A 27,802-nucleotide genomic window follows, 5' to 3' on the forward strand; every position below is an offset into this window, starting at 1 on the left:
GAAATACACTGAGAGAAAAGTATAACAACAACACACTTAGAATTACAAAAAAAAACTTAATCCGGGGACAAGGAGAGTCAACTAATAGGAACAAATTGACTTTTCCAATTTCTATTAGTTCTTGCAATTTCTATTATCTGTTTGTTGAAATTAGATTTAGGATTACTGAGCTGTTTGTAGAAATAAATAAACTTTACAGAAATAGTGAAACTTCCATATTATTACTAAACTTCATTTTTTCCCCCAGTACAGAACTGTTTTTTAATTCCTAGTGATGATTTTTCTCTCAGTGTAATCGCTCCTAAAGACAAAAATACTATGCCGCTTCACCTCCACATAGGTACAGCAGAGGCTATCATCTCAGGGGTACGGTCGCACGGTTGCGAATGGTCTCACCTAGGAGCTCGGCACACAATATGCCTGAAAAAGGTACACGAAAAATTTCCAATGTTCATACTCGTACACGGATGCCACGTAACAGTGGTATGTCATAATAAAAAGCTCCCCCTTCAATGAATAGGCCTGTTGCAAGTAACAAAGAATCATGGAAATAATGGGTTCAACGAAACATATATGTTAATATGATTCTAAAAAAACCGGCCAAGTGCGAGTCGGACTCGCGTTCCAAGGGTTCCGTATATTACACAATTTTTAACAATCAGTGCCGGATTAAGATATGTTGATGCCCTAAGGATTTCTAGGTGCCCCCTCTCCCTCGGGTCATCAAGATTATAATACATTGATTTTTTGGTAAATTGAGAGAAGTTCATTGCCGCGTTACAGCTGAGAATGGAAATCAGTCACATCATTTTATCACGAAAATTGACAGTGCCGCAGCAGTAATGTTGCAACAGAGTACCTAATGCTGTTGCAGTCGCCACCCGAATGTCACCTTTATCATAGCTTAGAAAGTAATAGAAACGCGAGCGAAGCGAGTGCGGAAATTTTTCGATATAAAAACGCAATATGATAGACAGTTGTAAATTTTTACTTTTAGTATGGAAATCAGTCACATCATTTTATCACGGAAGTTGACAGTACTGCAGCAGTAACGTTGCAACAGAGTAATGTTGCTGCAGTCGCCACCCGAATGTCACCTTTATCATACCTTATAAAGTTATTGAAAACGCGAGCGAAGCGAGCGCGAAAATTTTTCGATATACAAACGCAATTTTACTTTTAGTCCCAACCAGGCGCGAATCCAGGATTTCATACAGAGAAGGGATGGGACCTCTTTAAAAAATCCGTAGGGGTTGGATTAAAAACTGTAATTAAGTCCGACTCACGCTTGACTGGACATTTCTAATAGATTTTCCTGTCATCTATAGGTACAGACCTATTTTATGTTTTTTTTTTCAAAATTTTAGACCTAGTAGTTTCGGAGATAAGGGGGGGGGAATGGTCATTTTTTGCCTATTTTCTTGAATAACTTCTAAACTGTTGATTCGAAAATTATAAAAAAAAATTATTTGAAATCCTTACAATAAGCTCTTTTATTTGATATGTAACATGATATAGTTTGAAAAAAATTTTTTTTCATTTTTTCATTTACCCCCCAAAAGTGGCCTCCATGTTTAAAATTCATTTGTTTACGTTACATGTCCGTATTCGGGTCACAAACTTACATATGTGTACCAAATTTCAACTTGATTGGTCCAGTAGTTCCGGAGAAAATCGGCTGTGACAGACGGACAGACAGACAGACAGACAGACAGACAGACAGACGCACGAGTGATCCTATAAGGGTTCCGTTTTTTCCTTTTGAGGTACGGAGCCCTAAAAATGGCCCAAACTCAGTATAAACTGAAGGATTATTAATATATTCAATAAAATAAAAGTGCAAAATTCTCCAATCGGCCATTTTTACTGAAACGCCAATCAGAAACGTTCCAAACAGTGACGTCATCAATCCATAACATATTTCTTAGAGCAACATAGACAACCTCATTGACCGAAATCTATACGTGGGCACCAAAGAGTTCGAAAGGTGCAAAAAAAAATGTTATTTCGCCACTAAACATTTATTACGTCCAAAAAATATTATTACACGATATGAAGTAGATATCTATTTGTTATTATTTAAATAAAATGCTAAATAATACGATATTTCAACAACAAACTTTTTTAATTATTTGGCTGAATGGAACTATCATTGCCATGTTGGCTGTCGTAACTAGAAAAAATGAAAAATTAAAAAGTAAAACCGGCCTTCGGTGATTCTCACTCAAAATTTACATGTATCTAAATAATTCATCTTAAACTGCAACCGTGTGAGAGTTTTTGTGTAAAATGAGTTATTGTGATAAATTTTTGTAATGTATTTATCATCCCTAATCGTAATATATGGTGCTGAATTAACAATATCATTCGGATTCAAGGGAAATTCGTAACTGTAAGTATGTAAACAATATCTACCACCTTACCACCAACTAAATGATGACGTCACAAATGGCATGCGAGGCGTTTTCGCGCGAAGTTTAAACTAGCTATAATAAAATGCAATTATCTATGTTAAATCTTATGAGTATAACTGAAATATAGTGTTTTTCGGAACTAATACAAGTGCATCGACGATATTAAAAGGGTTTTCAAAATTTGTCATCAGGCCTATTAAGGAACACAGTAGATGGCTGCGAGCGAAGTTGCCAGGCATGGATCAGGTGCTGCTGCGGGGGCAATGACCCTCAACCAATTCTCCCGACACCCTTCCGCAAGGTACACTCACTGCTGCTATTTAGAACGCACAGGGAGGCAACAGACGCTGGCTAAACCAGGCTGGATGCAGACAAACCAAACAGACCATGTCCGATATCAACGGAAGATTCACAAAGTCGCTTCTCCGGCTCAGTAAAGTCCAATTTAGGATCGAAACCACAATCAGGTCATGGCCCATTTAACGTATATCTCTTTAATTCAAGCGACACAGTAGTTTCGAGAAATTACATACAAATGTATTAGCATTGACTATAGTATTTAGAATATTTAGATACCTCTCAATAAGTAGTATGTTATTCAGACAGTCGATTTTATCCAATATTATAATTCGTGTTTTAATAATATTAGGGTAGACCGGGGGCAATAGTACCATCGTTATTATCTTCACAATTACAACGAAATATGAATATGTGGGTATACACGAAGAAGCCCAATACTTGTCTGGACCCGCTCACCAGTCGGCCGCTCGCTGCGACGCGGAACGGAGGTGCTAGGAGACCATTTTTGTTTTCGAGTGATCAAAGTAAGTATTTACGAGAAATATTTTGTCATATTATTCAAAACTAAATAATCCTAGAGTTAGATTGGTATTTGATTATAATTAGTTAGTTATCGAAGTTTGTTTTGTGGCACAATATGGGGATGAGTTAGGTAAAGGAATCGAAATACAAGTACTTTATGTAATTTTGGGTACTCGGGGGCATTAGTACCATGTGAGCCGGGGACAATTGTACAGTTACAATTGACACCGCGGTACAAACGACCCCTTACTATTTTTTAGTTGTTTTTTTTTTCTTTTAATTACGAAATATCACCGACCGCCATAAAATACGGCGTTTGCGGTCACGTGACATAGATAGTAAAACTGCGATTTTAATTTTTAAATTACAAATAAATCTCATGTTTTAATAATATTAAACTCGTTTCTTTGTATGATAAAAATTATGTATACCTATACCTAAATAACATATTTCATAATTTAGTTTGATACCTACCTAGATGAAATTCTCCTGTCCCCTGTTATCTACAAAACGTTTTTTTGTCACGGGATCGCCGCAGATTTCTTAGACTTTTGAATTTGACTTGTCATAACGCACGCACGCATTAACGCAGCTAAGAAGTCAATTTTGACTGTTATGAATTGACCCATATATACATATATGATATACTTTACAACGCAGTCGATTGTTATTGGTCAAAAAATTTGAATGTCAGTATTTTTAAGGCGGGGTTGATTGTAACAGGGGGCAATAGTAACTATATAGAAAGTACGATTGTTGAATAAATCGTTATTTTGTTAGTTTTTAGTATAAATTGTTGTCAAATTAGAATACTGTGAGTAATCAGTGGCTGTGGTTTTGACCGTTAAACTATATTATTGTTACTTAGTGAGATATTTATAGTAATGTGAGTTCAAAGTAACCACTGATCTCAATTAGTGTTATTAAATATTCTCCTTCTTAAAACTGATGTAACTGAAAATATTGATTACAGTTAAGCTCTAAAATAATAAATCTTTATATAATAAACATATTATTTGGGTTTTATTTACGTTCCAATTTTTGGTACTATTGACCCGCACGAAGGGTCAATTGTACCACAAGGAATCATTGACGAAAAACGGGATTTCTACCATACTCTTACCGTTTATTAACAATTACCCTCAAAAATACGTAAATCAATAACCTACTATTTCATATGTATGTACAGTTTTGGTTCAGCTCCTATACATTCTGAACTAGGAACCATTATCCAAAAAATGGTAGTATTGCCCCCGGTCTACCCTACAAACGCTGTCATTCATTTTGAAAACCAGCTCACGCTTTCCTGGATTACCTACCCTTATTACATTATTTTACTCCCTCAACAATAGCCACCGTTTAAAATCGCGAACGCAGAAACGTCGTCGCTTGACGTAATATTTTGACAGGCAACATTACTTTGACAGATATGCTTTAAGCGGAACACATAAATCTAGAGGCGCTTACCTACTCCTGGAACGTTTCAATTTACGTGTTCACATTCTGTGTGTCTCAAACCCGGTTTTCGGTTATGCACATAATTTTAACAAACGAAATAAATTTTATCTTCAGAGCAGTAGGTAATACTTTCAAACTAATTTTGAATAGCCAGGTGATTGATACCTTTTAAAAGCTTAACCCGGAATGATACGGTGTAAGTTTCGACATTAGAAAAACTACGAGTAAGTGTTTTCATTCTACTGAGTCTATAAATTAATTGTGGTCCTTTTTCAAACGCTCTGGTTGCGGAATGAACTCCTTCTCGAGACTTTCTTAAAAAAATAATATATAGGTTTTCAAAGGGCTAGCTAATAGGCTACATAAATCCCTTACGCTGTGCGGCTGTACACTGGTTTGCCACCGATTGGATGTGTCGTGTAATAAAGTAGGAACACTAGCAGATGTGATACCTGCAGTTAACACAGCCTTATTGTTACCGCAACAATACCAGCCAGGTTCGCTTCCGTCGAATGTCGTTCTCTAATTTAGTTTCCTCGTATCTTTTTTGTTTTTTCCTGAATAGCAAAGCAAGGTTGGTTTTTAAAATGTAGTAATAATTGTAGCTTGCCATCAGAGAAGGATCCTTTTGCTTTATCTATAATAATGACCTTGTTATCAGAATTTCAGATGAAAACGTCCTTATATTTTTGCACTTGAAGCATAAGGACCTTTCTGTGATGAAAGTCACAATTAATTATGTACTTAATGAGGAATGGTGTTCACGAAAGAATTTTTTTTTTAAGTACAACAAATAATAAAAATAAAAAGGTTCAAATGGGTAAGATAATAAAGAAAAATATAAGCTACAATAGACGCCAAATATACTGAAGAAAAAAGGTTTTTCAGTACATAAAATTAACACAAATAAAAATACATACCTATTTATAAAATTATTAGATTTAACTAGATAAGTTTAAAAAAAAACATACGTACTTATTCGAATGTCAATATTTATTTAAATTATTCACAATTACTATTGAACTCATTTTTAAACTGTGCTTTAGAAATTGTAGATTAAGTTAGTACAAATAAGGGAGTTGATGCTAATTCTAAATTAAAACCGAACATAAATTTTCAAAAATGTCTGGACAAAATTTAAGAACTACCCTTTTACATTTCTACCCCGCTAGCAGGCGGCAAAACTGAATTTTATTCCCTGCGGTCACTAAAAGTCAGCCTGATGGACTTGAAAAATAATAATATAAGTGCATTCGATAGTAGCGTTTCAGTCAGTAGAACAGTTTTGTATAAGGTCTTTGTTGTGTAAGTAAGCAGTATTTTACCAATTCTTTTTTTGTATTTTATTCAGGTCAACGAAATTTAAACGGTCTTTTAGTTAGTTCCTTTTTTATTTAAAACACACAACATTGCGTTTTGTTTTTGTTATAAAAACAAAACTGAAACATAATTATAATTTTTAACAGAAAGTGTATACCTATCTAACTATCTATTTTACCCGACTACGGCGCAGTAAAATGAGAGTTATGGCTACTTACCGGTATGTATGTAATGGTTTTCGTAAAAACACCGGTATTGGATATTTTAAAGAGCGATGCAAATAATAAAATACTTGCATATATTATATTATAGAAGTATCTCGTACCCCGAAGCCCGAAGTGTGCGAAGGAGTGAAGCAGTTGCGAAGTGAGTTATTCCCAACTCATGCACAGCTTAGCGCTGCTCTAATGAAACATATTTTAATATTCATGAACGACCCGTCAAACGCTGGAAGTTGTTACCAATAATGTCAGGATGCCTGATGATTATTATATGATATATATAAATATTATATTTATATAATATCATTATACACATTAGGACACATAATTATGTTATTATTTTTTTTATTATTCATTGTAGGTAGTTAATAACAAAGTAAAGTGACTCCCATTTTCATAGGTACCTACTTATTTGTTACTTAATCGTTATTCTTTAATTTACTTGTTGTATTATTATTATTTTAATATAATGTTTAATTATATACCTACTAAAATTGGATTCTTTGACTTTTTCATTATTATGTTTAATCATTTGTAAGTATGTCATAAAAATAATGATAGAACATTTATTTTTAGATGGTGATGGATAGGTACATCTCCTAGCAAGGTAACTCCGTCTTAGTATCGGACCGCATACCATGGACAAGGAATGTGTTAATAAGATGAAATATTTAATACAATTTGATTTCCGACATGCAAATTGAAGTAAGGAATTAACAGCAGTCGAATTCAAATCGGACATTTTGACAAAATAATGAGAATTGGGAATATCTAAGTAAGTGCCTAAAGGAATAATGTAATAATGTGTTATCCCGAAGGTATTGGAATCCAATATTAACATCCTGTTTAATTCAACATTTGGATTTAGGTATTTGTGAATATCGCTCGTTTAAATTTAACATTAAATGTGAACATCTACGCAATGACCTGCAAATTTGGTGTTTTCTTTGAAAACCTATGTCCAGGAGTGTAATACTTTTATGTATTACCTAAAGTATAGACACAAAACATTCTCATTCAGAACCCACGCTTACTAATAAGCAAAAAACGAAACGCCTTAAATCCTCCCAAAATATAGTCCAAAATGTCCCAAATATGGTCCAAAATTAACTTGAATATTTTTTGTTTAAGCGTGACTATTATTACAGCAAGATATTTTAATAACTTAAACAAAACAAAAAATACGAGTACCTAACATTGGTTTTGATACTTAATTACATATGAAACTCTGGACCATAGTAAAGTTGTAGTAATGGGTAGTCGGGTTGTAGTTGGGTTGTTTTATGTACGGTGCGTAATTAGTATAGGTACCTACTACCCTATTCGTGCCATTAAACCAATCTAAACAACAAATTAGCACCATGACATGACTGATAAGCTTAATCGCATCACATACAAATCAAAGGGTGACCTTCCCAAGAATTTATTTCTCCAAATGCTCTCGCAAAAAATTTAACAAAAAATGTATTTGGCATCTCGCCAAGTCGGAGCCTTCGCGTATATACGAGGTCAGTAAATCTTCCCATGACATTAATACCAGGGCTCTGGGAACTATCGAGATAAGATTACCATAACTGAGACTCTTGCATATACATATGTATACGTATGTATTCAATGGCGTTATTGATTTTTACTACGAGAGTTCTAACTAAGAGCTGTGCTTTTCCAAAAATTTAATACTTCTGATGCTCTCGAAAATGAAAAAATGGGTATAATATAGGGGTAGTTAAATAAAATAATATAAGGAAAGCCTACAACGCTAGAGAAAAACAAAACATAAAATGTTACGTTCCATTTCATAGAACCAGCTTAAATATTTAATTAACATTTTGGTTGATATTATTTTACCTACCATTAGAAAACTAGTGGCTTTAATTATAATTAATCACGTCTTCGTAGATGAAACACTATCAATGACGGAGATAATTAATACGGCAATCTAAATATTACTTAGTTAATGTGATTCAGATTAAAGGACAGAATAGCAACTAACAACATTATCTATTGTGCAAACGCGAGTCATCAATATTATTTTGTTAGTATAATGAAAAAAGCTTAATTTCAATAGTCTTCCTGAAGCCTTTTAGATAATTAATGAAGGTGTAATATTGGTTACATTTTCGAATTTTACTTAATCAATATATGTACTCGTACTTACATAGGTAGAAGAACGTAATAGGCCTGTTGCAAGTAACAAAGAATCATGGAAATAATGGTTTCAACGAAACATATATGTTAATATGATTCTAAAAAATGGCCCAATCTCAGTATAAACTGAAGGATTATTAATATATTAAATAAAATAAAAGTGCAAAATTCTCCAATCGGCCATTTTTACTGAAACGCCAATCAGAAACGTTCCAAACAGTGACGTCATCAATCCATAACATATTTCTTAGAGCAACATAGACAACCTCATTGACCGAAATCTATACGTGGGCACCAAAGAGTTCGAAAGGTGCAAAAAAAATGTTATTTCGCCACTAAACATTTATTACGTCCAAAAAATATTATTACACGATATAAAGTAGATATCTATTTGTTATTATTTAAATAAAATGCTAAATAATACGATATTTCAACAACAAACTTTTTTAATTATTTGGCTGAATGGAACTATCATTGCCATGTTGGCTGTCGTAACTAGAAAAAATGAAAAATTAAAAAGTAAAACCGGCGTTCGGTGATTTTCTCTCAAAATTTACATGTATCTAAATAATTCATCTTAAACTGCAACCGTGTGAGAGTTTTTGTGTAAAATGAGTTAATGTGATAAATTTTTGTAATGTATTTATTATCCCTAATCGTAATATATGGTGCTGAATTAACAATATCATTCGGATTCAAGGGAAATTCGTAACTGTAAGTATGTAAACAATATCTACCACCCTACCATCAACTAAATGATGACGTCACAAATGGCATGCGAGGCGTTTTCGCGCGAAGTTTAAACTAGCTATAATAAAATGCAATTATCTATGTTAAATCTTATGAGTATAACTGAAATATAGTATTTTTCGGAACTAATACAAGTGTACCGACGATATTAAAAGGGTTTTCAAAATTTGTCATCAGGCCTATTATGTACGTAGCCTGAACAATTCCCAGTTTGCGTAAAAGTCCTTCGTTCAGGGGCCGATTTTTGAATTTCGATCGTTCGATTTCGTCACTCGAAAATCGGTGGAAAACGGCGAAATGCTAATTTTTGAAATACAAGCGATAGAAATTGGGAATCTAGTGGTATTGACCACTCGTTTTCAATTCTATTTAGTAGAATTTAAATGCCTAGTAGTGGAGATATTATTGAACGAAATACACGAAATCGAGCGGTCGAATTTCAAAAATCGGCCCCCTGTTCCACCCGATATAATACATAATTACTAAATTAGCTATTCTAATGAACTTCTTATTTTATTATTGTTAGCGCAATGGTAATAAATAAAACATATTTTTTAATATAATGATAAAACATATCCAAGTCAAAGCGATCTATTAAATGCTAAAATTGTTTAATTCATTCCTAATAAAGAGATAAAATATACAATCAATACAAGACAAGAAGTATTTGTGAAGATTATGATTTATTCGGAAATATCTCTCTAGCAGTAATCACAAGGATTAAATATCATATTTTTTATTTAAGTTTTTACTTACCTCCGATGCGAATAAGTAAGCACCAGAACTCTACACATCACTTCAATGTTTTGTTACACTAAGTATAATACTAAATGAGCAAAAGGGTTGACAATTACCTACTCACAACAAATATTTAATATAGTTACTGACACTTGTTCATTTCCACCTTATACCAAAGTAGTGCTCCATAGTCAAAACATCCATTATAGCTTATTTTTTTTGTTTATTCCCCATAACAGAATAATACACAATAATTTTCATCACCCATATTTTTTTAATTTCGTATCTGAATTCAAGTTTATGGTTGCTATAAGTTCGTTACTTTGCGCGGGAAACGGGGGAAAGGAAAATGGCGGCCGAGGTGACGCGGCAGCGGCGCTTTCCGAGAAGCTACTAGCGATTTTGGCGCTGGCAGATCGCTTCGCTTATGCGCCGCTCCATGCGCAATCTGTCGCCCACTCTTTAAATGCACTGTGAACTGAAGACTTTCATAAAATATGCTCTATGGATAATTCTCGTAGAAAAAGTTAAAAGCTTTTTACGTGGAATATGGTTTTGTTTTCTGTGCGGGTAAGTGTTTACAGCGTAGCGCAGTGGTACATGTACCTTAAGAGTCTATAAGTTATTTCTTTTCAAACATGATTCTGTTACCAGCAAAATATATTATTACCTATTGTATATATTTACCCATCATAGAATAATTTTCCAGTGTGTTCCGGACATTTGAGAGGCATGCGGAGAGCCGGAGCGAACACGTAGAGTCACTTTTGACACTAATGAAATGTAAGGGGTACATCGATTATTGTTACCTATTTGTTAACTCAATGATTAATTGTTTTTTTTATTATTATTACTAATGCGCTAATCAAAAGTGTAAGAGGAGATAATATTTTTTACAATAATTTTTGGTCTCAATACTGATTTTAGGTACCTATTTATTACAAGTTTTTGTGCTTTTACAATTTCTGGCTCAACAAATTCAAGTTCCAACAAGTCTTTCATGTTATTTCAAAATATCAATTTAAAATGAAAGCGGTTTGTGTGACTCTTAACATTTTAAATAGTTATCACGGTTCGCTAGCATTTTATATGGTGATTTATCTATATTCTAATAAGGTTATGAAAAGGTCACATGGGTAAGCCATACAAAAAAATAACATATCTATTTTCTGATCGCTATGACGTTGAACTGGATACCGATAAGCAATAATGTGTTAACCCACACTAGTAAACTAAATAAAAGTTCAACTTAAAAATATAACGCTTAAAGTTGACATTTTATTGCAAAAAAAATGTGGGTTAATTGTGGGTTTGGTAAATAGCATCCCACAAGCATTTTCCTCGCGTAGGTAGGTAGTGGGGCCTTAATAGACTTCGTGCCTGCTTTTTATATCCTATTTCTGTAGTAATTACGTCATGAATTAACAACAGTCAACATTAAATTCTGAAACCAGTCAAATCGGGCCTTGCTCGGTTAGGGTTCCGTGTTCCGTAGTTGGACGTTCGTCCCGTCCGTTATAATAATACGTAATTAAAAGTTTTTTATTTTGTAATAGAATATAGAGAAACAAATAAAAGTTAGTACTTTTATTAATAATAGTGATTATTTCGTAAACATTAAAAAAAATGTTATATTACTCCTATTTTTAAAAAAGTTCCATCGCTTAGTATCACTATAGGTACTAAAGTGTAGCTGTTTTTTTTCTTTAACTACTTCCAGCAAGTGTCCAAATATACAGACAGAAAAAAAAATGGCTGTTTCATACATTCCGACTGATCCCATAATAAAAGGTGGTCAGTATGACCTATCACTACGCAGAGTATGGATGTTGAAAAAAATTCACTCTGTATATTAATCTAATATATAACAATCTAAATCGCGGATTCGGAGACGGATAGACAGTCTACGGAACTCTAAAAAACTCGAACTCAGTTTTACAACTTCCTACAAAATTACTCAGAAGACCGATGTACCTACGTCCACTGAACACTAATAAAAATAATGTTGATTCCTAACCATATCAATCTTTATTCTGTGATTATAGCTCTCGATGTAATTATAGGTAAGTACCTATAAATAGATCAAGTATTATATGCCATTATAACTTACTAATTACGCTTAAGACTTATTGTTTTTCGGTCCACTAAACCGACTAAAGCTTCAGGTCCACCAAATTAATCTTTTTCACACCACCTATTTGGAAAAGAGCTTTTTCTTCCCTGCTAGGAGGGATCAAAGTGGCACTTTTCCTCCCTGCTAGGAGGGATCAAAGTAATAGGTACTTTTCTGTTCTAGCACACTATTTTTACATTTTTTTGCACATTATTTATTTAGCTTAAATAATCTGTTTAAGCATCAGATTGTGTCAACACTAAGATTTTTTTATTTTCCTCATAGTTGATGTGAAAAGCAGTATCAATAAAATTATTTCGTCATGGGCGTTAACACTTGAATCCCTCATTACGCTCAGGATTCAATGTACGCCCTTGACGGAAATATATCATTTTGATCCCTTGTAACACAAACTACTATTGTTCACTAGGGCGTTAAAAATAGTCCTCTTATCCCATTCGATATTTATTTATGTCATAATTGCTAAATTGTTATAAAAAATGCTCGGTTTATTTTTGTTAGGTCATGAAGATAAGTTAATAGTCTAGGTATCGTAACTTACCACTATAAAAGACTAATAAATAAATATATAATTTATAGATCAATAGTATCAATACATCAGATTTATAGAAAAACTATTATATTAGAAAAAGATTTATTACTTAGGAATACTCGTGTCCACACATAAACAAAAACTTTTAACGGGATTCTCAACCAGGACCGCTTTTGCAGGCAGGATCATCATCAACTTGGCTACTGAGGCCTTAATATACAGTGTATGAAACTTTTAGATTCAGATTCAGATTCATTTATTTCTCAATAAGTATTACATGTTTTTATTACAACCGAATATAAAGATGAATACATATTAAGATCGTCAAAAAATGTACAAATTAATCTAATAAATAATACATGCTATAATCGTTTACAAATTACAATATTAAATTACATATTTGAGGTGTGATTATATTCATTATTTAGGTATTCCTTTATGCCTGTCTTATTGAGTAGCAATTTCTTTACTTGGAGACTGAACGTGTTGATATGAGTTTCGGCTTTAATTTCTTTTGGCAGCTTATTATACAATTTCTGAGCCATTATCTTGGGGGATTTTTTAGCAATGTTCAATCTACTTTTTATTGAGCCAGATTTAGCCAGAGAGTTTTATATATCTAATAAATACGTTGCTCTTTGTCCCTCACGAGCTATATTTAAAAAACAGATTTACAGAACATAGTACTGAATGTGAAACTCATTTATTTATCTTATCAGTATACTGCCATAGATAACACTTGAGGATTTAGGTCAATGAAAAAAATATTCCTGTCTGTAGCTTTAATATTGAGTAAAAAAATAGTAATAACATGAGTGATTAAGCACGGTAGGCAAGTGGTTAAGGCGTGCTACTTCCGAACCGGGCAGAGGTATGGGTTCGAACACTGACCCGAAGGTTTTGGTTTGGTTCATGATATTTTCTATTTTTTATCTCTCTCTCTCACTCCCTCGTTTTTATTCTCTCTTTTTCACATACACAATCTCATCATCATCTCGATATAATAAAATTTGGAGGAATCCAAACTGACCAATTTCAATAAAACACAACTAACTGTGAAATGAAACTGTCGCTTGCGGTACTTCGGAACGGCACGACATTCAAACCTTTAAAAAAATCTTAAGGCCCCGTGAGTTCTTCTCTCGCTCTAACTGAGCGTAAGCGTGAGCGAGATGGCTGTGCGAGTGCGTGCCCGGAATGGCGGATATCATGTTTTGAAGTTTTAACGATAAAAAGTAGTCGATGAGCAAAATTAAAATTGCGCATTTTTAGAAGCAATTTTCATATATTTAGTTTTTGTGCAAAAATTGATACAATTTTTTAAGGTGCGCTTTAGACTTATGTTCGTGTTTTTTTTTCAAATACCCGTTGACATTACATTTGTCTAACTAGAGTTAGATCAAGATAACTCTGCATCGATTTTTATACCGCAGACGTACCCACGACATACCAGTGTTATTTTGAACGCCAAATTTCTATGAAATTATAACGTTTAAATAAAACTTGCTCGTCTGTGGTATGAAAATCGGGCAAGTGCGAGTCGGACTCGCGCACGAAGGGTTCCGTGCCATATAAAAAAAAAACAAATAAAAAGCAAAAAAAAAACGGTCACCCATCCAAACTTACTGACCACTCCCGACGTTGCTTAACTTTGGTCAAAAATCACGTTTGTTGTATGGGAGCCCCATTTAAATCTTTATTTTATTCTGTTTTTAGTATTTGTTGTTATAGCGGCAACAGAAATACATCATCTGTGAAAATTTCAACTGTCTAGCTATCACGGTTCGTGAGATACAGCCTGGTGACAGACGGACGGACGGACGGACGGACGGACGGACGGACGGACAGCGAAGTCTTAGTAATAGGGTCCCGTTTTACCCTTTGGGTACGGAACCCTAAAAATCGCTGCAGAAGTATCTTGGTTTGACTCTAATAATACACAGAGAACTAAAACGCATAGCTACATGACATTAATAAGAAATAATAAAATTGTTAAAATAAATAAAAGAACCGACTTCAATTAGGACCAAGCCAACTCCGCATGGCATTTTTCACAATTGGTGGCCATGTCATCGTTAATATAAAATTTCTATGAGTATATGACGAATAATGACACTCCCTCACTTGTTCTGTTCAAGTCGGTGTAAAAATTAGCTTAGATGGACTCTGCCCCCCCCCCCCCCCCCCCCACCCTCACCCCCAGCAGAGTCTAATCCAAAAAGACAACGACGAGGAGAACGCGAAACGAGATGACCTGCGGCGGTAGCACGGTCGCGTTTTTATAGCTGGTCACCATACCTGTCACGTTCTAACAAGTATGTAAGTGCGAAAGTGACGGGCGTAGTGACAAGCGATAAAAATGAAACCATGCTGCGCCCGCTGTAGGCTTTTAGTAGCGACTGGTGGAAACACGCAGTTAACTAGGGCAAGTGAAAAAGAGGTCACAAGAAAATCATAATTTTCATGAATAAATAAATACTTCCGTCACAAATGAAGTACCGTAAAGTGGGGTGAGTAGGGATTGCGAGGAGAGTCGGGTTATGAATGGGGAGAGAAGGGATGACAGGGGGGTGAGATGGTTTTTAAAGGCTACTGCTACCTAAATAATGTATTCCTATTACAAATGGAGCTATAGTAATATTCATAATTAAAAAAAATCGATTCAACAACGTTTCAAAATCACCTTTTGTATGAAATCCCATCTCACCCCAACTATGAGGGACTACGGGGTGAGGAGGGATTTTGTGTTTATCGTTAAAGTTATGAAATGGAACTACCTAAAATCATAAAACAAGTGCGAGTCGGACTCGCGCACGAAGGGTTCCGTACCATAATGCAAAAAAAAAAAAAACAAAAAAGCAAAAAAAAAAACGGTCACCCATCCAAATACTGACCACTCCCGACGTTGCTTAACTTTGGTCAAAAATCACGTTTGTTGTATGGGAGCCCCATTTAAATCTTTATTTTATTCTGTTTTTAGTATTTGTTGTTATAGCGGCAACAGAAATACATCATCTGTGAAAATTTCAACTGTCTAGCTATCACGGTTCGTGAGATACAGCCTGGTGACAGACGGACGGACGGACGGACGGACGGACGGACAGCGAAGTCTTAGTAATAGGGTCCCGTTTTACCCTTTGGGTACGGAACCCTAAAAACTAAAATACAAACAAAAATTAAGTTTGCATAAAATGTAAAAATAAAATGTTATCGATAGTAGGAGATCCCACATATATGGTCGACCTTCACCAATCTGTCTGACGGATGAAACTATGAAAATATGAAAGAAAATATGTTCCAGAACATAAATAAATAGGGTTGCCTAAAGAAATATAGTCAACGCTATTTTTAATAAATTTTTGAAAAAAAAATGTTTTTCGTCAAATTTCACCGATTTGTCTGACGAACGAAATAAGTTTAAATGGAAAGTATACAACTTGTACAACATAAATCAACTAGGTTGCCTATCTTTTTCCGGTCACTATTATGTGGTTGCCGTGTTTAAAGAGGTGATTTTATATCCATAATTGCACTCATCTGTCTGACGCTTGAATTATACATCAAAATGATGGTAATTTTATTGCAAATACAATGGTATAGGGTTGCCTGCGAAAATCCGGTCACAAATAAGGGTTGCCAGGCTTTTAAATAAAATAAGAAGGGAAGACTTTTAGCGATAACTCATAAACGGCTTAACTGATCAAGTTTAGTTTAATTTTATTTGAATGAGTTTTTTAGGCACAATTGTCGTGATTTTTTTCATATTTTTTGGACCGATGGTTCAAAAGTTAAAAGGAAAAACCTTTTTTTTTCTTTCTAAACGATTATTTCCGAAATGATTCCCTTTATCAAAAAATGTTGTTTAATGACCCCTACTTATTTTAAATGGCCTATTCAACGACACCCCACACTATAAGGCTGAAACGATAAAAAAAAGTCACACACATTTTGTTCTGGAACATATTTTCTTTCATCAAATATAAGTTTCATCCGTCAGACGTATTGGTGAAGGTCAACCATATATGTGGGATCTTAGACCACGAGGTTTGAATGTCAGTTTTGTCTTCACTCACCCCATTTTACGGTACTAAGTCTTTACAGTTGAATTTTTAATAAGCTTGCTTATATTGACGTTTATGAAAACATGGCAGCACTGTGTGCTGTAGATCTTGTAAATAGCGTTGACCATTTTGAAAATTTTCTTAAAAATAAACCCACAAAAGTTCAGTTGTTAGGTTAGCGCGACGTAAAAAAATGGGTCACGTACTAAGGTGTCCCATCACCCTACTGTCACTACAAAACCATTCAACTCTGGAGAGAAACAACAGGTTTGAATTATTCCAAAGCGCTTATCAAGGCCTTCAGCAAAAAGGCGTCCTCGAACGCCTTAGCGCTGTCTAGGAACCAACTGCGCAACTTGGTAAGGGTGCTTACCGGGCATTGCGGCCTAAATAAGCACATGCACACCATGGGGAAACGTGACATAGGGCGGTGCAGACTCTGCATGGAGGCGGAGGAGACGCCCTTGCACATCCTCACAGAGTGCCCTTGCCTAATGCGTACTCGTGACCTAATCTTGGGCGGACACATATTACGCCCGGAGGAGGTAAAGTCTCTCGAGACCAAAAGGATCCTGCAGCTATTCGAAGTTGCAGGGTTGGATCGAGAGTTGTAATATAGGTGGCGATCACAATAGATCAGGAATGGTCGCAGTGATACATAGGCTTTGGAGCCTTATATAGCCCCTAATAAAGAAGAAGAAGAAGAAGAAGAAGGTGTCCCATGTTCATCATGGTGTCTAGCAATTTTGTGCATTTTTTTGGGAAGGAAATGCTATATGTATTGTAATAACATATATTTATAATGCTTCCTCTAAATATATATTTTTTAAATACAATATGTATAATAGCAAGACTTCGAATTTAGCTAGCTACATAGGTACCTATAATTATTTAATAAAGTGCATAAGGATAATTAAGAACGCGGGGTGATTATGAAAATATCAAAAATCTATTAAACATTATTGTTATACATACATTTACAATTATACATAACTTACAATTATAAATAACTAAAGGATGTCTTTTTTCATCACACCAGCTCGGAAAGGCTTACTTTGCACTTCAAAAACGGATAGCAAAGTTGCACTTTGCTATCAGTAATTCACATGTGAGGCAAAGTAATCAAATGCAAATTTTGAGTTGATTTCTTATGTTTGCTAGTAGAATTGACTTTTAAATGATGATTTTGGATGATAAATATTTAATAACATTCATTTGATTTTGATTTGGTTTGATTTTGTTTGATATTTTACATTTAATTTTTGCTTCGTGTTGGTGTGGTGAAAAATTTTGTGTTTCACTCGGGGGCAAATTTTGTTTAACCTTCGTGCTTTGAAACCTTCGCAACCCTCAAGATTCCATTTTTCGAACCACTCGCTACGCTCGTGGTTCAATTTTGGAATCTTTCGCTTGCTCGGGTATCAATATTAGCACGAGCGGTTAAACAACAACTTTGCCCCCTTGTAAAACAAATAACTATTTATGTCCCGTGCGGCCTGTGCCCTCCTCCCTCTCCTGAGAATGCACAAAGCATAAATCATACTTGCATAAAGTTGATGGAACCGCTTCATGAACTTATATACTTTAATACTTACAAACTTTGCTGAGCACCTACTCGTACTCGTACAATTTTTAAAGAAACCACTAGTAGAATTTTTAATTAAACAATTTACTAGACACGTTTTTCTAACAATATAGTAAAAAATATATTTAAATAGATACTTTTATTTATTTTATTTGTGTATATTTTTAAGTACCTACATATATGTATAGGTGGGTATAAATCATAATAATAGCTGTTTAATTATCTACCTACCTTTAACTTAAGAAATATGAAAAAACCCGTCATATGCGAGTCGGACTCCCGTTCCAAGGATTCCGTACATTACTCAATTTTTAACAATGTATTTTTTTATGTGGAGCGTGAATGAAATGTCTTTAAAAAACCCGTAGGGGTCGGATCAAAAACTAAGTAATTAAGTCCGACTCACGCATGACTGCACATTTCTAATAGGTTTTCCTGTCGTCTATATAGGTAAAGACCTATTTGTATATATTTTTCTTTAATTTAGTCCCATCAGTAGTTTCGAAGATAAAGGGGGGGAATGGTCATACAGACAGACAGGCGCACGAGTGATCCTATAAGGGTTCCGTTTTTTCCTTCTGAGGTACGGAACTCTAAAAATTAACTAAACATCAATAATTGATTATTTACAGTTCATAATAATACTCTCCGATAGCTAGCTCAATAGCTTATGATCTTAAAGTTTAGCCATAAATAAACAGTTATTCAACATAAAAACTGTAGTTATTTGTTTTTATAAAAATTAAATAAGTAGTTCAATGTTTTACAAGGGGAAAAGTGCTTGTGCTAACATTGATACCTAAACAACCCAAAATATATATATAAACACAAGCGTAGCGAGTGGTTCGATAGGTAGAATATTGAGCGTTGCGAGGGTATTAAAGCTCGAGGGTTAAACAAACTTTGCGACTTGGTGTAGACAAAAATCGACTTGATATAAATAAATTGCGACCTAACATATTAAGATATTTCCAACTAAAAGATTGTAATTGAGACAAATATACCACGCCAAACAGTCTCCATTGCATCTTTAAGAGGACACATTAGTGGTAATTTTTCCATACAAACGTTCTCGACATTTTCCTCTCTGGATTTTGCCCTAGATGAGTATTTTTTTCATATGAGTTCAGTATTACCAATATCTTTTTGTTTTTTTTTGGATATTGTTGTTTTTATAAGAACTTGGTTACCTACTTACTTCAAATAGCGCTTAAAACGGCCACATAAATGCGCCGTAAACAGACGCCTAGCATACAAAAATGGCAACAATAAACGCAAAAATCAAAAGCGTCTGACACATATTATTTCTTGTTCATTCCGTTCCCAAAATTTCGTTACGATTGGTAAAGTTTGGACGAGGAAAATAACGAGAACGAAACCTCGATTTTCGAGATTTGTACGCAGGATTTTTCGCCTAAGCTGCAGTTGTCCTTATCGCACTAATTTTAGGAGCCGTCCCCGTCTGCGCGACGGAGATATTTACCTAAAATTCTCAAATCTGAGAAGGGGCTCAGCTAATACAAGCCCCTATAGCGCTTTTTATCCTCTTAAAGCCGCTATTTTCTGTGTCACCTATGTTTTGAACTCGTCATAATATGTATGTATAAGTCAAAGGATCACAAAGACATTCGAGTTGCAAAAGCTCATAGGTTCTTTTTAAACCAATGCAGAATACTTGAGGAAGTTTGGCGCCGCGACAAATTCGTAATGAGGTAGATTCCACCCACGCGACGTGTCCCTCGGTCAAACTTCCCGAGTGGAACTCCTCAGCCATATTCTCATTTAAAGTTATTCAGGCTTAATAATAGTCTTAAATAAAGTAGGTCGGTATTGAGTTTGTGTTATTGAGCTTACCTATAAGTAATACAGTGAAACCTGGCGACCTCAATTCAAGAGGTACTTATTCCATTGTCTCAGATTGCCAGATATAAATAAATATCTGTCACATGTACATAGGGTTACATTAATTACAAATACATTACGAACGTAAAATAAATAAATAAAAATAAGTTTCTCTTACCGATTGTATATTTTATAAAACCATCAATCTAAACACTTTAAGGTATTCGGTTTACCCTTGAATTGCCGACAGACATTTCATCGAATGTTATTTCGAAGACAACGTTTCAAGTATTTTCATTTCATCGACAAGTTATTGCGTCGAAGAATCGATACTAGTAAATTTAAATCGGGGACTTTTAATTGGTACTTGAGTTATTTTGTATATAGTTTATATCATGGTATTTCTCTACGGGTTTCCTTATTTCATTTTGGATTGTATTTAATAAAATTATTACGCATAAAATTATTTCAATTTGTAATATTTCGTTATCGAAACTAAACGCAATCACGTCAGTCGGCTCACTCTGCGCGATTATAGCTAAGTGCTCTAATTTTGAAGATATAATTTTACAAGGCTGCCATTTTCATTTAGGGCAAATTATAAATAGGTTGGTAACAATAATTTTACTTACTAAGCCGTTCATTTCTGTGTAGGATCGCAGTTCTAACCTAAACCTACTTTGAAAGCCGTTCGTTTCTGTGTGGGATCGCAGTTCTAACCTAACCTAAACCTACTTTCATAGCCGTTCGTTTCTGTGTGGGATCGCAGTTCTAACCTAACCTAAACCTACTTTGAAAGCCGTTTGTTTCTGTGTGGGGTCGCAGTTCTAACCTAACCTAAACCTACTTTGAAAGCCGTTCGTTTCTGTGAGGGGTCGCAATTCTAACCTAACCTAAACCTACTTTAAAAGCCGTTCGTTTCTGTGTGGGGTCGCAGTTCTAACCTAACCTAAACCTACTTTGAAAGCTGTTCGTTTCTGTGTGGGGTCGCAGTTCTAAACCGACTTTGATAGCCGTTCGTTTCTGTGTGGGGACGCAGTTCTAACCTAACCTAAACCGACTTTGATAGCCGTTCGTTTCTGTGTGGGGTCGCAGTTCTAACCTAACCTAAATCTAAAATTCTTACAACAGAAAAATGTATAAATGTGTAGTACGACATATAAAAATGTATTAAAGTAATACGTCGAACAAATGAATTGCAATGTTTAGTAGTTGTGCCAATTAAAATAATTTGAAACGAATTAGCGATCAAGTAATATTCGTTGAGTAGTATTTCTACGCAGTAAGAAAAATTTAAATAAATAGTATATGAAACAAAATAACGCCAAACAATATTACTAGTACTAACGTTTCGATGAATCGTTGTCGATGAAATAATATTCGATGAAAACTTTGTCGGCAAAACAAGGGTACACCAAGGTATTCGCTAAGCCGCTAAGTCTTCCGTGACTTTTTAACTAATTAAATAAACCTCGGCATTAAAAGTTTCTTAATATAAATTAAGAACCAAGACCGCCTTTAGTTAAGCATATTTATGGAAGTTCCCACAGCTTTGAAGAACTAAAATTAATTATTCTCGGAATATTCAAGCCATGAATTCGACATGGAAACCAAATACTTAACCGACCGTCCAAAAACTGTAATTCCTATTGCACAAGGCTCGGAAACAGTTTATACAGAGTCCGCAGCAAGCTCGGCCGAATTTCACCGTCCCATAAAAACGGAGTTTCGTTCTTATTAGGGCGAGAGAAGCGAGCCCTATCACTATTCGACAAACTATGCATTCTTGTGGTACACTTTACGGAAAAACTACTGCACTGTTAGGTTTGAGATTTGACATAGTAATTTAAATTCATGTCTAGATGTGTTATAAAACATAAAAATATCATTTTATAAACCAAAAAAAATAAAATAATGTAATAACACTTTGTATAACTACTAGCGCCATCTGTTGGCAAAATAATGAATAACCATTGGTGCTAATGTTAATTATTTATTTCTCTAACAGATGGCGTTAGTAGTAAATAAATAAATAAATATTGGACAGTCTTATACAAATTGGCTAAGCCCCACAATAAACTCAAGAAGACTTGTGTTGTGGGTACTCAGACAACGATGCCTATGTATGTGGTGTTTCAATTTCAATAATGTTGATGGCGCTTACGCCATTAACAACGATGAATGCAAAAGTGGGTTAAATTTTGGATTCAAATCCACCTCGCCTCGCTTAGTTTGATTCCCAATTTAGCAATTAAGTTTCTGTGAATACCTACTAGAACAATAAATCTTGCTGTATATTCACTGCAGAGGTCAATTTACTCGTATATTTTGTGACGCTCATGAACTGATCAGTCATGTTGTGTTAGCAAACTTAAATCGGGTATTTTCAGTTCGAGAAACAGTTTTGGCGCCATTCATTTATTACGTAAGACGATTTTGGGGTGGAGGGGGGTCGATTTTTTCTTACAAGGGGGAGGGAGGGGGTTTTTATAGTTCTTACGTAAGATCACAAAGATGCGATTATTTTTTAATTTCTATGAAATTGTGACGTTTAAAATAACACTCTTAGATGCTATCAAACAACACGGTGCAGAGTTAGCTTAAACGAGCTCAAGTACCTTTGTACAGGTATTTACAAATAAACATTCATAATTTTTTTTTTTTAAATAAACACTCAAACAAACCAAACGTGTACTCATTTTTTCCTTTAGATTCTTACGTAATATATGGTAGGTAATATAGGGAGTGGGAGGGGGAGGGGATCAGCCTATTCTTATTATTTCTTACATAGGAGGGGGGTCAAAAACTGGCAAAAATTGTCTTACGTAATTAATGAATGGCGCCTATAGTGTTACTATTGCTTGGATTGGAACTGCTAAAATAATAAATAAATATAAGCATATTAATATAAACTTCAGTGATTTAGGGCCGATACACGACTGCAATTTGTATGGGAACTGCACGCCGACTGCACGCTAATTGCAACGTCGGCGTGAAGTTCAACAAAATGACGCAGAACCCTGGCAGTTCCTAGTGGAACTCAGGTTTTGTGCAACAAAGGCACATTATGTTTTGGTCATCCGAATCATCTTGATCAGCACTTAGGAGAGTAGTACCCAAGATAGAGCTGATGCTGAAACCTGGCAGTACCTAGTGGAGCTCAAGTTTGGTACAACATATACACACGCTGTTTTGGATATCCGATTCGTCATGTGATCACTGGGTAGACCAGTACCCAAGATAGCTGATACTGAACCCTGACAGTACCTAGTGGACCTCGGGTTTTATACAACATAGGCACACGCTGTTTTGGTCATGCAACTCGTCTTGATAAGTACTTAGGAAAGTAGTACCCAAGATAGAGCTGATGCTGAACCTTGGCTGTACCTAGTGGAACTCAGGTTTGGTGCAACACAGGCACACGCTGTTTTAGTAAATCGACACGTCTTGATGAGCACTTGGAAGGGCAGTACCCAAGATAGAGCTAATGCTGAAACTTAACTGTACCTAGTGGAACTCAGGTTTGATGCAACATAGACACATGCTGTTTTGGACATCCGACTCGTCATGAGGAGCACTTGGGAGAGCAGTACCCAAGATAGAGCTGATGCTGAACCCTGGCAGTACCTAGTGGGACTCAGGTTTGATGCAACATGGACACACGCTGTTTTGGACATCCGACTCGTCATGACGGGCACTTGGGAGAACAGTACCCAAGACAGAGCTGATGCTGAACCCTGGCAGTACCTAGTGGAACTCAGGTTTGTTGCAACATAGGCACACGCTGTTTTGGTCATCTGACACGTCTTAATGAGCACTTAGAAGAGCAGTACCCAAGATAAAGCTGATGCTGAACCCTGGCTGTACCTAGTGGAACTGTGTGTGTGTGTTTATGTGCGGAGCAGCGTGATTACCGCCAGTAGGTGTCCAGACGGGATAGGTTTTCGCTCAATTGTGTGGTGGGGAGTGCTGGGGACGCAAAAATAAATTCAAGGACATTGGCTCGCTGACTCAACATTATGTAGGAAAACCAGTTGGCTTCCTTACAAAAAGTACTGGGCGACCGTGTAGGAGTAGGATGTAATAAGGGCTAATGAAATTGTATTACGTGTGGATTATATTGGCAATTTGATCTTGTCGTCTGGACACGTTTTTAATGGACAAAGTAAAAGCTGTAACAGACAGGCGTACCGGACAGCAACCGGGGTCCGGTTAGTATATTTCTTTCTTGCTCTCACTTATAGCTGCGTTCTTAACGGACTTATTACGTAGGTACCCACTCGATCGAATATAAAACAATAAGCCTCGGATTGGATCAAAGTCGCGGTCCGGTACGTTTAGGTAGAAAAACTCCGCGAGCCCTTACAAAGCTCTGTTTTATAGGGTTCCGTGGCCAAATGGCAAAAAACGGAACCCTTATAGATTCGTCATGTCTGTCTGTCTGTCTGTCTGTCCGTCCGTATGTCACAGCCACTTTTTTCCGAAACTATAAGCACTATACTGTTGAAACTTGGTAACTAGATGTATTCTGTGAACCGCATTAAGATTTTCATACAGAAACAGAAAAAAAACAATAAATTTTTAGGGTTCCCCATACATAGAACTGAAACTCAAAAAATTTTTTTTCATCATACCCATACGTGTGGGGTATCTATGGATAGGTCTTCAAAAATGATATTGAGGTTCCTAATATCATTTTCTTCTAAACTGAATAGTTTGCGCGAGAGACACTTCCAAAGTGGTAAAATGTGTGCCCCCCCCCCCCCCTGTAACTTCTAAAATAAGAGAATGATAAAACTAAAAAAAATATATGATGTACATTACCATACAAACTTCCACCGAAAATTAGTTTGAACAAGATTTGGTAAGTAGTTTTTTTTTAATACGTCATAAACCGTAAACTGCAATTTTATTATGTTACTTGCTGTTACGGAACCCTTCATGGGCGAGTCCGACTCGCACTTGGCCGCTTTTTGCTAGTTTTAAAACTACGTGTTGGACTGTAATGAAACTTTGTACCTACATACAATGACATGAGGTATATCTATGCATGTAATTAGTTCATATAGCTCTAGCTTATAAAAAAAAAAGCGGGCAAGTGCGAGTCGGACTCGCGCACGAAGGGTTCCGTACCATAATGCAAAAAAAAAAGAAAAAAAAAGCAAAAAAAAACCGGTCACCCATCCAAGTACTGACCACTCCCGACGTTGCTTAACTTTGGTCAAAAATCACGTTTGTTGTATGGGAGCCCCATTCAAATCTTTATTTTATTCTGTTTTTAGTATTTGTTGTTATAGCGGCAACAGAAATACATCATCTGTGAAAACTTCAACTGTCTAGCTATCACGGTTCGTGAGATACAGCCTGGTGACAGACGGACGGACGGACGGACGGACGGACAGCGAAGTCTTAGTAATAGGGTCCCGTTTTACCCTTTGGGTACGGAACCCTAAAAACGAAATCAGTAATAAGTAGAGCAAAAACAAGTTGAGAGATGAAAAATTTAATATCACTGTATTTTTTAACTATGGTATCTGAAGCTACATAAACTAATTACAGGCATAAATATACCTTATCCTATTGTAAGTACAACGTTTTAGAGCAATATATCTAGCCAGTTGTTTTAATGATTCGGTCAAGTTGTGTTCTAATGTATGGGAAAGACAAACAAATTATAGCCAGCATTCACTGAATGTAGTATGGTATTGGGTATGGTGCTTTACGCACACTAGTGTCCCATCCCCTCCCACTGACGCAACCCCGGTTGACGGTTTTTTTTAATGTTTTGAGTAAAGTATTAGAGTTTGAAATAAAGTGTCAAGGTAAGAAATAATCCTTAATAAATTTTAAACACAAAAGGTTACATGTAACTTTTTGGTAAGATTATTACACCATATTCATGTATTAACTTGTTGAAGTTCAATATAACATAGTACGTGATAGTACTGAAAGAAATCTTATATGGAGAATAAGCTTGCAAGGTTATTCTCCGTGTAAGATTTGTTTCAGTACTCTCACGTACTATGTTATATTGAACTTCAACAAGTCTTTCAACGGTTAAATTTTGTCGAAGTTCATCTAGCCATAACATGAATATGGTGCGTCATATCAAAAAAATGAATATAAACTTTTTTGTTAAGAATTTAATAGGGATTATTTCTTTCATTGACACTTTTTTCTATATTGTATACTTTCCCCAAAAAATTAAAAAAACTGTCAACCGGGACATATTTCATGCTAAAAGGGGGGGTCAGAGGGAGGGCATGGGACACTAGTGTGCGTAAAGCACCGTACCCAAAGATATCATACTACATGTGACGATTACACAATAAACAGTACGATGCAACTACCCGCTAGCTTCACTCCGTGGAGAAGTGTCATGGCGTGCGGGTGGCTGGCGGAGTGCACGAGCGATAACAGTTGTTTCATTTGATCACCCAGTACACAGCGGAGCCTGGACGTCACAGATGGCGACGAGGGTAAAATATTACAAAAAAATCACGGAAAGGAAAGGTAACGGTGGCGGAAAAAAAAACAAACCTAAGGTATGGAAATCCTAACCTAATAGCTACCGTATTTGTCCATTTCCTCCCGAGCTACCGATTGTATTCAGGTAATACAACATTTTGTGCGAGGTGATATTCGGTGTAACGAGTGACGTACGGTTGTACATAATACGAAAATATTAAAACTGCAACGATTTTGTTAGGCGGTACTTACGTAACTAGGTTATGAAATTCCAAACTCACGTAAGAGGAGTATTAAAGGAACTAATGTAGAATGTAAATATTACTGTAAAAACGTAGATCTTGTAACTATACCTAATTTTATAGTTTTGTATACAATCAATGTTAATAAAAACAATTATGTATATGCACAGTTGATTTTGTCGACTGTTTACATAAGAACAGTGGTTAACTTTACAACTATTATTGAGTAAATAATTGATGGTACGTAGCTCGGGAGGAATGTTTACTAAGCAAAGAAGAAATATACGCGTGCTTATTACACTAACTCTTTGACAATGGCTACTGTGCGTGAGCCTGGTTACCAATTGTAAATCCAAAAGTGTAATCAATGCAAGATAGATCAATAATTGGGGTCACTACAAAAAATAATGTACTCATGTTACATTATTCCTATCATGTGGCACCGACGTATGAGCCATGAATTTTTCCATGAAATGACAGAAACGAATATGCTGATGGTTTGCGTGTTACAAATACAGATGGTACATGGTTTATTTTCTGACTCAAAATCGTATATTAGAATTCATGTGACATAAAGGGTAAATAATCAAACTACCTTCGCGGAAATCATGATTATTATGAGTTGTGTATTTACCGTTCATACTTAAAATATACCGACCTACTTAGTCGTGTAATTAAATACTAAGATATTTTTACATGAGGGAACGTATAGAGAAACCTGCATATTAAGCCGGTATAGTTGTATACATTTTATGGACCTTATGTCCTAAAAGAAATATTGTTCGGTTAAAATAACCAGTTATAATCAATTGAAATGCTATTTATAGCACGATATGGGTATGAATCGATGTTAACTTGGTGTCGACTTAACATGTATTTATATATACATAGGTATGTGCTGTTTATGATAATAAACAATGCTAACAGGTAACGGACCAGTTAAATTATCCAAGGACCGTTACGATGTCAAGTGAGTCAAGAACTATAGATAGCGTACTTAGACTGATGAATGCCGAGGGCTTTGTTATTGTTTTACTGTAGGAGTAGACACGTAACCTCAGCATGAA

The 27,802-nt window shown here is 35.4% G+C and overlaps 1 protein-coding gene across 1 annotated transcript in view; it reads left to right on the forward strand.

Moving 5' to 3' along the window:
• The window catches only part of LOC134796104 (uncharacterized), a 349,320-nt gene that overhangs the window by 13,622 nt on the left and 307,896 nt on the right, over positions 1-27,802 (forward strand). Inside the window, exon 2 of the mRNA XM_063768063.1 lies at positions 24,396-24,476. The gene's annotated coding sequence lies outside the window, so the exon portion shown is untranslated. The remainder of the gene's footprint in view (positions 1-24,395; positions 24,477-27,802) is intronic.

Source organism: Cydia splendana, chromosome 1, assembly GCF_910591565.1.
Source record: "Cydia splendana chromosome 1, ilCydSple1.2, whole genome shotgun sequence".
In the NCBI taxonomy this organism is placed as follows: domain Eukaryota; kingdom Metazoa; phylum Arthropoda; class Insecta; order Lepidoptera; family Tortricidae; genus Cydia; species Cydia splendana.